A 13,202-nucleotide genomic window follows, 5' to 3' on the forward strand; every position below is an offset into this window, starting at 1 on the left:
GTAATGATGCCATTCTAGTCGTCATTAACCGGCTTTCTAAGGTTGCACATTTTCTGGCGGTCAAAGAAACAATCAATGCTAGTCACCTTGCAACTCTCTACATGCCCAGAATTGTTTCACTTCATGGTATTCCACTGGTTATCAGTTCAGACCGTGGCAGCTTGTTCACTTCAAGATTCTGGGCAAGTTTTCAAGAAGTTATGGGAACTCATCTGTCATTCAGTACTGCATTTTATCCTTAGTCGCAAGGACAAGTTGAACATGTCAACCAAGTTCTCGAAGACATGCTTCGAGCTTGTGTAATTTCCTTCGATAAGAAATGGGAGGAATCTCTGTCGTATGCCGAGTTCTCTTATAATAATAGCTATCAAGCTAGTCTAAAGATGGCCCCTTCGAAGTGCTATATGGACGGAAGTGTCGAACCCCTCTGAACTAGTCAGAAACTGGGGAATGTCCACTCTTCGGTCCGGATATTATCCAACATGTCAAAGAACAAGTCCACATTATTCGCGAGAATCTCAAGACTGCTCAATCACGTCAGAAAAGTCAGTATGACCGTCATCACAAAGACATGGTCTATCAACCTGGAGAAGAGGCCTACCTTCGAGTTACACCAATGAAGGGTGCTCACCACTTCGGGATCAAGGGCAAGCTAGATCCTTGCTATATTGTTCCTTTCACTATTCTTGAAAGGCGTGGAAAAGTGGCATATCAATTGGAGCTTCCATCAAACCTTTCTCAGGTTCATGATGTCTTCCATGTGTCACAACTCCGCCGCTGCTTCAAGGACCCAATCCGAGCAGTGGATCATGAAGTGCTCGAATTGCAACAAGACCTCTCCTATAAAGAGCATACGGTCCACATTCTCGACCAAGCTGAACACCGCGCACGTCAGAAGGCGATCATGTTCCTCAAGGTCCAGTGGTCGCATCACTCTGAAGACGAAGCCACTTGGGAACACGAGGACCACCTGCGTGATAAATACCCCGCATTGTTTCCTTCTACCTCCTAAATCTCGGGACGAGCTTACTTGTAGTGGAGGAGTTTTGTAATGCCCGGACAATTAAGCTATAGTAAACCCATGTTAACGATGCCACGTCACCTCTGTTACTCTCGCTAATCTCGCGTTGGATGAAAACTATTCAAATTTGAATATGAATTTTTGTCAAACATCAAAGAGTTTCAAACACTAGAACAAAATTGTTCGGTTAGTGCTAAATATTACATAGGTAATTATTATGAAGAAAACACTTTTTTAGAAAATGCCTAAATATTTTAAAGTGAATTAAAACGGAAAGGAAAATAAATAAAAGAATAAAAAATAAAAAACAACAAAACAAATACAAAAGGAAAGAAAAGGGGAACCCCCCACTGGACTTCGGCCCACCAGGCCGACCCAACTGGCCAACCCCCACTCCCCATAACCACCACTCCACCCGGTCAAACCCTATCCCACTCCCCACTTCCCCCACAATGCTCTCCCCTCCCCCTCCCCCGATCCAGATTGGGTCGGGGCACGCCGCCGCCTCGCCCTCGTCCGTCGCTGCCCGGAGCCACCACGACGGCCTGCATCCCCGCCAGAACGACGTCTCCGACCTCCTCCTCAACCCCTGTTGCCTGAATCCCTACGCACCGCCGTGAGCTCCTTTCCTCCAATTTGTCGACGGCGCCGTCCACAGCACGCGCGCGCACACCGCCCCATACGCGCGCTAAGCCGCGCCCCGAACGTCGCGCCTCGCCCGCCCCTGCTACTGGCCACGCTTGACCACGCTGAAGTGCGCATCCCGCGCCCACTGCTACCCTTGGGCCGCAGCCTCCTCCCCGCGCCTCGACTAGACCGGCGTCCCGCGCACGCCCACCGTGGCCGCGCCCCGCCTCGTGCGCGCCCACCGTGGCCGCCTCCCCCACTCTGCTGCCCCTCGCCTTCGCGCTTAGACCGCTCGCCACCCCCGCCGGTGCCCTGCCTCCGTCGCCTCTTCCCTCCTCGCACCTCGGCCCCTCGCTCCATGTGCCCCGCACCTCTCCCTTGGCCTGTGCCGCATCGCCGGCCACTTCCGTCCCGCCAGTGCTGGCCGCCGGCGCCGCCCTCCACTGGGTGCTAACCTGCCCCGCCAGCTCCTGGCCATGGTCGCCGGCACCCACGCCCGAAAGCTGCACCGGCACGGCCTCGCCTCGCTATCAGGGAGGGCGGCGGTTGCGCCCGCCCCCGTAACCCTGTGTGCCCACTAAGGACCCCCTGCCTATGACACAGGGGGCCCACCCGCAGAACATTTTAATAAAAAAAGAATTTAAAATAAATAAATAAAAATATTATTTATTTATTTAATTAATTGTGTTTAATAAACCTAATTAATTAACTAACCTAACTAATCTGTTAATTAAACTAATTGATTTGGTTAATTAGTTAACATGCAATGACATGCGGGACCCACACATCAGTTTGACCTAGTCAACACCCTGTTGACTGCTGATGTCATGCTGACATCATGATGACATCAGTAAACACTATTCTGGATAATGTTTATTTAAAATAACTAAATAAATACTAAAAATGATTTAAATCTTTAGAAATTAATATAAAATAATCTGTAGCTCGGATGAAAATACTTTGTACATGAAAGTTCCTCAGAACGATGAGACGAATCCGAATACGCATCCTGTTCGTCCGCCACACATACCTACCATAGAAAACACATAACTTTTCCCCTCCAATTCATTTGTCCGAAAACGCAAAACTCCGCGGATACTTTCCCGAATGTTTCCCCCCTTCGTCGATATCACCTACTACCGTGTTAGGGCACAACTAGCAACGCTAATTGTCATGTCATGCATCGTTATGCATCTGTTTGCATTGTATTCATTGTTTCTTCCCCATCTTCTCTCTGGTAGACTACGAGACTGACGCCGCTGCTGGGGCCCTGATCGACTACGTTGTTGATGACCCCTACTTGCTAGAGCAACCAGGCAAGCCCCCCCCTTGATCACCAGGTATCTCCTATTCTTCTCTATACTGCTTGCATTAGAGTAGTGTAGCATGTTAATGCTTTCGGTTAATCCTACTCTGTTGCATAGCCTGTCATTGTTGCTACAGTTGTTGATACCTTACTTGCAATCCTAAATTATTAGTATAGGATGCTAGTTTATCATCACTGACCCTACATTCTTGTCCGTCTGCGATGCTATACTATCGGGCCGTGATCAATAGGGAGGTGATCACGGGCATATATTATATATCTTATACATGATACATGTCATGATTAAAGACGGGTCGGCTCATAGAGTACCCGCGAGTGATTCACGGATTGGGTGCTAAAAGGACCTTTGTCCCGACGGCCCTTTGGGTGGATCTTTGTGGCGGATCGACAAGGCAGGTTGAGACCACCTAGGAGAGAGGTGGGCCTGGCCCTGGTTGGCGTCCGCAGTTACATCGATTAACATGCTTAACGAGATCTTGGTATTTGATCTGAGTCTAGCCACTTGCCTATACGCACTAACCAACTACGCGGGAACAGTTATGGGAACCCAACATCGTGGTATCAGCCAAAGCCTTCTTGAAGTCGGTGACTAAGCAGCCCACACTGGGTTGAACCGCGTAACGCAACTTCCTTTTTAATGGAGGTTGCTAGGTCTGCTCACCGGCCGCGTACATAACATGTAGGTGTGCAATGGGCGATTAGCCCAGACCACTGCGCGCATAGGATTTAGACTGGCGTGCTGACCTCTCTATTGTGCCTAGGTGGGGCTGTGACGTGTTGATCTTCCGAGGTCGAGCATGACCCAGGAAAGTATGTCCGGCCAAATGGGATCGAGCGTGTTGGGAAATGTGGTGCACCCCTGTAGGGAAGTTTATCTATTCGAATAGTAGTGTCCCTCAGTAAAAGGACGACCCGGAGTTGTACCTTGACCTTATGACAACTAGAACCGGATATTTAGTAAAACACACCCTTCCAAGTGCCAGATATAACCCGGTGATCGCTCTCTCACAGGGCGGTGAGGAGAGGATCGCCGGGTAGGATTATGCTATGCGGTGATACTTGGTTAACTTACCATCTACTCTCTTCTACTGCTTCAAGACGGAGAATGCCAGAAGCATAGTCCTCGATAGGACTAGCTATCCCCCTCTTATTCTGGCATTCTGCAGTTCAGTCCATATATACTACCCCTTTCATTGATACCAATGCATATATAGTGTAGCTCCTTGCTTGCAAGTACTTTGGATGAGTACTCACGGTTGCTTTTCTCCCCCCTTTTCCCCTTTCTATACCCGGTTGTTGCGACCAGATGTTGGAGCCTAAGATCCAGACGCCACTTTCGACAATGACTCCTACTACACTGGAGGTGCCTACTACTATGTGCAGGCCGCTGACGATGACCAGGAGTAGTTTAGGAGGATCCCAGGCAGGAGGCATGTGCCTCTTTCGATCCGTATCCCAGTTTGTGCTAGACATCTTATGGCAACTTGTTTAACTTATGTTTGTACTCAGACATTGTTGCTTCCACTGACTCGTCTACGATCAAGCTCTTGTATTCAAGCGCTCGAGGCCTCTGGCTTGTAATATGATGCTTGTATAACTTATTTTATTTTTAGAGTTGTGTTGTTATATCTTCCCATGAGTCCCTGATGTTGATCATACACGTTTGTGTGTATGATTGAATCGAGGGCGTCACAACATTCCACATAAAAATTATGTTTTTATCATTTACCTACTCAAGGACAAGCGGGAATTAAGCTTGGAGATGTTTGATACGTCTCCAACATATCTATAACTTTTGATTCTTCCATGCTATTATAGTATAAATCTTGGATGTTTTACATGCAACTATATGCAATTATATATCATTTTTTGGGACTAACCTATTAGCCTAATGCCCAGTGCTAGTTCCTGTTTTGGCTTGTTTTTGGATTTTCAGGAAATTAGTACCAAACGGAGTCCAAACGCTACGGAATTTTTTGATGATTTTTTATGCACCAAGAGAGACACTCGAAATTTGGGAGAAGACCAGACGAGTCACAAGGGAACGACAAGCTCACCAGGCGCGCCCTAGGGGGTGTGCCCCCTGGGCTTGTGGGCCCGTCATGAAACATCTTAACCTAATTCCACCTGTATAAATTCTCTAATATTCCCAATAAATCAGAGAGCCGCCCGAAACACTTTTTCCGTCACCATAAATTTATGTTCTTGATTGTTCCATGCTATTATATTAGAGATCCTGATACGTCTCCAACGTATCTATAATTTTTGATTGTTCCATGCTATTATATTATCAATCTTGGACGTTTTATACGCATTATTACGCTATTTGATATCATTTTTTGGACTAACCTATTTACCTAGTGTCAAGTGCCAGTTGATGTTTTCCCTTGTTTTTGTCTTTACAGAAAATCAATACCATACAGAGTCCAAATGGAACGAAACGGTTTGACGATTTTTCTTGGACCGTAATACACCCTAGACGCTTCGGGAGGAGGCCAGATGGGCCACGACGTGACGACAAGCTCCGGGGGCACGCGCTAGGGGGCTCCCTCAAAGCTTGTGGGCCCCTCTTCGGCTCCTCTAACCCTGTTCTTCTTCTATAAATACCCAAAATATTCCCTATAGACCAGGGGGAACACCAAAAATACTTTCCGCCGCCATAAGTTTCTGTCCTGGTGAGATCCCATCTGGAGGCCTTTTTCGGTACTTTGCCGGAGGGGAATTCGACCACGAAGGGCTTCTACATCAAACTTGCCGCCCTTCCAATGATGTGTGAGTAGTTTACCATAGACCTACGGGTCCATATCTAGTAGCTTGATGGCCTTCTTCTCTCTCTTTGATCTTCAATACAATCTTCTCCTTGATGTTCTTGGAGATCTATTCCATGTAATCTTCTTTTGCAGTGTGTTTGTTGATATTCAATGAATTGTGGGTTTATGAGCAGATTATTTATGAATATTTTGAGTCTTCTCTGAAATCTTTTATGCATGATTAAGATAGCTTTGTATTTCTCTCTGATCTATTTATTTGGTTTGGCCAACTAGATTGATTTTTCTTGCAATGGGAGAGGTCCTTTGTAATGGGTTCAATCTTGCGGTGCTTATTCCAAGTGACAGAAAGGGGTTTGTTCATATTGATTGGATCTATCCCTCTACATCATGTCATCTTGCTTAAGGCATTACTCCGTTCTTGTTAACTTAATACACTAGATCCATGCTGGATAATCATCGATGTGTGGAGTAATAGTAGATGCAGGCAGAAGTTGGTCTACTTGTGACGTACGTAATGCCTATATTCATGATCATTGCCTTAGATATCATCATAACTATGGGCTTTTGTATCAATTGCTCAACAGTAATTTCTTTACCCACCGTATGCTTTCTTTCAAGAGAGAAGCCTCTAGTGAAAGCTATGGCCCCCGGGTCTATCTTTTATCATATTATTTTCAGATGTATAAAATCAAAAACGTAAAAATACCTTGCAGAAATTTATTTACTTTATCTTATTTAGTACTTTTACTTGTCTTTTATATCTATCAGTATCATATCTCATCCTTGCAAGCAACCGTGAAGGGTTTGACCACCCCTTTGTCGCGTTGGGTGCAAGTATTTATTTGTTTATGTAGGTTCAACCATTGGTGTCTTGTGTGTTCCTCCTACTAGATTGATACCTTGATTCTCAACTGAGAGAAATACTTATCTCTACTTTGTTTCATCACCCTTTCCTCTTCAAGTGAAAAACCAACACAAGATCAAGAAGTAGAAGGAAGGATTTCTAGTGCCGTTGTCGGGGAGGATCTACATCAAGCCTACCAAGTACCCAACATAATCTCTCATCTCTTGCATTTACATTATTCACCATTTGCCTCTCGTTTTCATATCCCCCACTTCTAAAACATTTTCTGAAAAATACAAAAATATTTGCCTTTTTATTTGCCTTGTTTCCATTCGCTTTTTAGTTTGCTTGTGTGTTGATTGCTTCCTTTGTCATCATGTCTGAATCTGGGGAGGTTATCGTTGAAAAACTAGTAATAATCTTGAGATTTTTTTAATGATTTTGTTGATAATGATCCTGTAGCGAGCCGATCCCAATGGACCGCAGTCTCTGTGTTTAAGTGTCACCCCTGTACCGGTATTGCTGACACACATAGTACTCGAGGATTTATTGCAGAGTTCAATCACACACTTATTACATCGAGTGTCTCATAAAGAGTACTTATTACAATAATATGGCTGAAGGCCATCTAAAATAGATAACTATGGACGCTTCAAAGATAAATGAGTCCATCCGACTCCACGGCAAAACTAAGTGCATGACAACAACCTATCGCACCTTACTCTTCGACTGAAAACTCTGTAACATGATACGTTGCAGCCGCGTAGGTCAACACATGGAATATGCTGGCAAGATAACACTATAGAGCAATGAACAAATAACATCTATCACTACATGCATATTTGGCTAGTGGAGGCTCTATGGTTATCATTTGCATAAAGCTAATTTTTCCCTACTACAAAGGAATATATTTTATTTAACTACAAAGTTTGATGATATTATTGAGAAGGTACCCCCAACTCAATCCCAAATTAACATTAATAACCCATCAAATTCATTAAGTAGAGTGATGAGATCAAAACAATAATACAAATACCAGATACTCAAGATGTCCATAACCAGGGACACGGCTAACCATGATTAGTTTATACACTCAATAGAGGTTTGCACACTTTTCCCCACAAGACTCGACCTCCTCCTTGTATTTCTCACACTGCATGATGTTTGAGAAATGGATGACCGAGACACAGTCTTTCCGAAGAGGTCCCCTTAACCGATAGATAGGCCGGTACACCTACAATTCCCCTACATCTGCTAGCCCATCATGGAAAGGATTCTCACAACTTACTCAACTATTCTAGAGCCCACAATGGCTTGTGGCTGCACACGGAAATTTCTAGCACGAATAATCTTATGATCCCTTTGAGCCTGGGTGGCATTCCATACGAGGATCACACGGGTCTCCCGGGATCTCTTAGGACAACACTGGATTCCCCAGGTGCCCACAACCAATCCACCTAGATGTGTATTAAAGTAGCCACCTTAAGTTTCCCTTAGTTATAAATAACTCTCACATCTTTCATGAATCTCACAAACCAATCCATGTCTACAAGCATAACACAATAATACTCGGGGTATAATAAAAGACGATAGGTTCCTACCTCATCAACTACTTCCCACACCCACATATTATCAAATCCTACTCATGCAATGTTTGAGGGGTGAAAGTAATGCATAAAAACTGGGTAATAAAAGGGTATGATCAAAGTGTTACTTGCCTTGCTGACGATCGGAAAACCCTAGAGATCGTAGTAGCAAGCCCCGCACTCCGGAAAATACCGTGAACAAATAATGTCATACATAAGAACTCAAGAATAATATGTAAAGGCAAAACCAAAAGAAAAGATCTAAACAGAAAGTTCAAGTGAAGAGCTTCGATTAGCAAAAAGAATCACTCGAATCGGAGTTACGAAACTCAAACTACGATCAAAAGAAGTTCAAATTCGAATCTGCTTGAAACAAAATTTTAAATTTCCAAAATCATGTTCAAGTTGTTTACCTTGACAAAGTGGCACAAGACGAAGATTTTGGCGTTGGTTTCACTGGATTTGGATAAACGAGCAAAAAGTGGTGAGGGTTTGAAGATCGGGGACTAATCTATGATGAAAAAATTACAGATGGGTCCCTGGCAAAAATTAAACTAAAAAGAAAAATCTAACGAACGAACGTTCGCTGACAGAAACTAACGAACAAATTCGTCCGTTAACAGAATGAATCGGGTGAATGTTCACTAAATAACATAACCTAAATAATAAACCGATCTAAAATAACATAAAACCAAACTAAAAAAACAGACGTGTTTTATCGGTCTTATACCGGTTCGAGAAGAAAAACCGGCGGCAGCAGCGAGCGGCTACTCCGGTGAGGCGGCGTGCGGCGGCGTCGGCAGCGGTGGGAGGCGGCAAGGCGGCGGCAAAGCAAGGCGGCGGCGAAGCGAGGCGGCGGCGCGAGCTGGCGGCGGCACGGCGGGAAGCGGCAGCGGCAGCTACGGGCGGCGGCTCGGGCGGCGGGGCGGCTTGGGGAGGAGAAGGGGCATGCTATATAAAGGGGGGGTGGCGACCGACTTGGGCAAGGGGGCGGCGGGCGGCGTGGCCGACTCAGACTCCCGCCAGAGTCCGGCGTGAGCACGGTGCGGGGAGGCGGTGCGGCAAGCAGGCCGGCTGGGCCTTCGGCCCAGTTCCGTCCGAAAGAAACCTTTTTTGAAAGAAATAATAATTTCTCCATAGAGAAAAATACAAAATAAAAATAAATAAAATTCCAAAAATAATTTTCACGGTTCTCTCCTAATATTTAGGACCACGTGAACATTTCTCTGGGCTAAAATGCAATTTTCCCTAATTTAACTGAATAAAATTTCAAATAAAATTCAAATAAATATATATTTTTATTCAAAATTAAATTTCCATTATTTCCTCTATTTTTAAGAATTCATATTATCTTCTCTCATTATTTTATTTATTTTGAAATAACTGGAAAAAAATCAAATAAAAATCACCATGATCTAATTTACCAATTTTTGAAAATTTAAAAATAGAGTTTTATGAAAACCTCCAACTCTCTCACATGGTCCTGGAGTTGCTTAAGGTCTCTAGGATCAAAGTGTCCAAATAAAACAAATTCAAAATTATCAAAATATGGATGCATACGATGACCTAATGATTAACATCCAAATTGAAAATTGGGATGTTACAAACCTACCCCCCTTAAGATGAATCTCGTCCTCGAGATTCGGGTTGGCTAGCAAATAGGTGTGAGTGGTCTTTTTGTAGGTCTTCTTCTCGCTCCCAGGTGGCTCCTTCCTCGGTATGGTGGCTCCACTGAACTTTGCAAAACTTGATGACATTGCTGCGTGTAACTCGGTTGGCAAACTTGAGAGTCTTGACGGGTTTCTCCCCGTAGGTTAGGTCACTCTCCAACTGAATTTCTTCCAGGGGCACTGTATCTCTCAGAGGAATATCGGCCATCTCTGCATTGCACTTCTTCAACTGGGAAACGTGAAACACATCATGAACTCCTGACATTCCTTAGGGTAAGTCCAACTTGTAGGCCACTCCCATACATTCCAAAACTCTATAAGGTCCTACAAATCTTGGGGCTAACTTTCCTTTGACTCCAAATCATTTAACTCCTCGAAGTGGTGACACACGGAGATATGCTCTGTCTCCGACTTCATAGGCTACCTCCTTGCGTTTAGTGTCAGCATAACTCTTCTGCCTGGATTAAGCTACCTTCAGTCTATCACGGATCAACTTAACCTTCTCTTTAGACTCTCTGATTAAATCTGGTCCGAACAATTGGCGGTCTCCAACTTCATCCCACATCAAGGGTGTCCTGCACCTCCTTCCATACAAAGCTTCGAAAGGGGCCATCTTCAAACTAGCCTGGTAACTTTTGTTATATGAGAACTCTGCATAAGGAAAATTATCATCCCAACTAGATCCATAATCTAGTGCACAAGCTCTCAACAGGTCCTCCAGAACCTAGTTCACTCTCTTGGTATGTCCATATGTCTATGGATGAAAGGTTGTACTAAACTCTAGCCTGGTACCCAAAGTCTGGTGTAATTGATTCCAAAACTTTGAGGTAAACTGTGTTCCTCTATCTGATATGATGGTCCTTGGAACTCCATGCAGACATACGATCCTGGTCATATATATCTTGGCCAACTTCACGCTTGTATAAGTGGTTTTCATGGGGATAAAGTGAGCCACTTTAGTCAAGCGATCTACTACTACCCAGATGGAATCATAACCTGATCATGTCCTAGGTAATCCAGTGATGAAATCCATGCCAAGGTTATCCGACTTCCATTCAGGTATTGGCAAAGGCTGAAGCAATCCTGCTGGCTTCTGATGCTATGCCTTAACTCTCTGACATACGTCACATACGGCTACATACTCGGCAATGTCCTTCTTCATCCCTGTCCACCAGAAACGCTCCTTCAAATCCAAATACATATTGGTGTTTCCAGGGTTAATCGAGTATGGCGAGTCATGGGCCTCCTGAAGTATTAACTTCCTGATATCTAAATCATTGGGCACATAAATATGATCCTCAAACCATAAATTTTCGTGTTCATCCTCACAAAAACCTTTAGTTTTTCCTTTACTCATCTTTTCCTTTATCTCCACAATCTCCTTATCAGTCTTCTGGGCTCCTCGAATCTTTCCCAACAATGTGGACTGAACTTCCAACGCTGCAACAAAACCTCTCGGAACTATCTCCAAACTAAGTTCTCTCAAATCATCGGCTAACTCTTGCGGTAATCCTCCAGTCACGAGAGTATTAACATAACTATTGCGGCTCAAAGCATTTGCTACAACATTGGCCTTTGCTGGATGATAATGAAACTTCATATCATAATCCTTTATGAGCTCCAACCATCTCCTTTGCCTGAGATTCAACTCCTTCTGCGTGAAGATATACTTCAAACTCTTATGATCAGTGTATACATCACAACGATTTCCAATAAGAAAATATCTCCAAGTCTTGAGCTCATGTACTATGGCTGCTAACTCCAAATCACGCGTGGCATAATTCAACTCATGAGGTCTAAGCTAATGTGAGGCATATGAAACAACTCTTCTGTCTTGCATAAGTACACCTCCAAGTTCCTAGCAAGAAGCGTCACAATATACTTGGAAATCCTTGTGTATATCCGGAAGAATTACTAAATGTTTCTTCAACTCCTGAAAACTGGCCTCACATTCTTCGGTCCATTTGAACTTGGTGTCCTTCTTCAATAACTCCATCATGGGCTTCGCAAGTTTGTAAAAATTCTCAATGAATCTCCGGTAATATCATGCGAGTCCAAGAAATATGCGTATCTCACCAACTGAGGATGGTGCCATCCACTCAGTGACGGACTGAACCTTGGAAGGGTCTACTGCTATACCATCTCCTGATATAACATGTCCGAGAAATCCAACTTCCTTCAACCAAAACTCACATTTGCTAAACTTGGCATATAGCTGATGTTCCCTGAGCTTCTCGAGAACCAAGCGCAAATGTTCCTTGTGTTCTTCTTCATTCTTCGAGTATACCAATATATCATCAATGAACACGACAACAAACTTATCCAAGAACTCCATGAATACCTTATTCATCATACTCATAAAGTAGGCAGGGGCGTTAGTCAATCCAAAAGACATGACAGTGTGCTCATATAGCCCATACCTTGTGGTAAAAGTTATCTTAGATATATCCTGTTCTCGGATCTTCAGCTAGTGGTATCCTGATCGAAGATCGATCTTGGAGAATACTTTAGCTCCCTGCAGCTGGTCAAACAAATCATTGATCATCGGTAGTGGGTATTTGTTCTTGATCGTCACCTCATTCAGTGCACGATAATCCACAACCATTCTCAGAGATCCATCCTTCTTCTCAACTAAGAGCACTGGGGCTCCCCACCTTGATGAACTTGGTCGAATATAACATTTCTCCAATAACTCCTTAATCTGCTTCTTAATTTCCTCCAGATCATTTGCGGGCATCCGATACGGTCTGTTCGATATTGGTCCGGTACCTGGTAACAGTTCTATCAAAAATTCTACATCTCGTTCTGGTGGCATGCCTGGTAGTTCCTCCAGGAATACGTCGGGATAATCCTTCACAACTAGCGCTTCCTCCTCAACAACTCCTGAAAGTGAATTTACTTGAGTCCTCCTTGGCGCATGCCTAGACACATACTTGATCATTTTTCCATCTGGGCGGTGAGTAGAATTGACTTACTAGCACAATCGATATTTCCTCCATACATCGATAGTCAGGCCATGCCTAGTATCACATACAATCCTTGTGACTCCAAACTTATTAGATCTGAGGGGAAAACATGCCTACCTATGGTCAATGGTAACTAAAAACATCCTCTTCTAGCCATATACTCTGCTCCATGTGAGCTTAATAACATAGGTGTCTTAAGGGCTACGGTGGGAAACTTAAACTTATCCTCAAATCCCCTTGATATGTATGAATGCGATACACCAGTGTCAAAAAGGACAATAGCTATAAATGACTTAATAAAAAACTTACCAATAACGGCATCGGGCTGCTCTTCAACTTCCTCCGCGTTGATGTGGTTCACCTGCCCTCCGGTGAAAAGGTTGGGCTTCT

At 44.0% G+C, this 13,202-nt stretch overlaps 1 pseudogene; it reads right to left on the reverse strand.

Annotated features, from left to right (window-relative positions):
* Window positions 1–1,440: 1,440 nt before the first annotated feature.
* The window catches only part of LOC147984747 (uncharacterized), a 44,310-nt pseudogene continuing 32,548 nt past the window's right edge, over window positions 1,441–13,202 (reverse strand).

Source organism: Triticum urartu, chromosome 2A (genome assembly GCF_056163025.1).
Source record: "Triticum urartu cultivar PI428250 chromosome 2A, HENAU_Tu73, whole genome shotgun sequence".
Taxonomy (NCBI): Eukaryota; Viridiplantae; Streptophyta; class Magnoliopsida; order Poales; family Poaceae; genus Triticum; species Triticum urartu.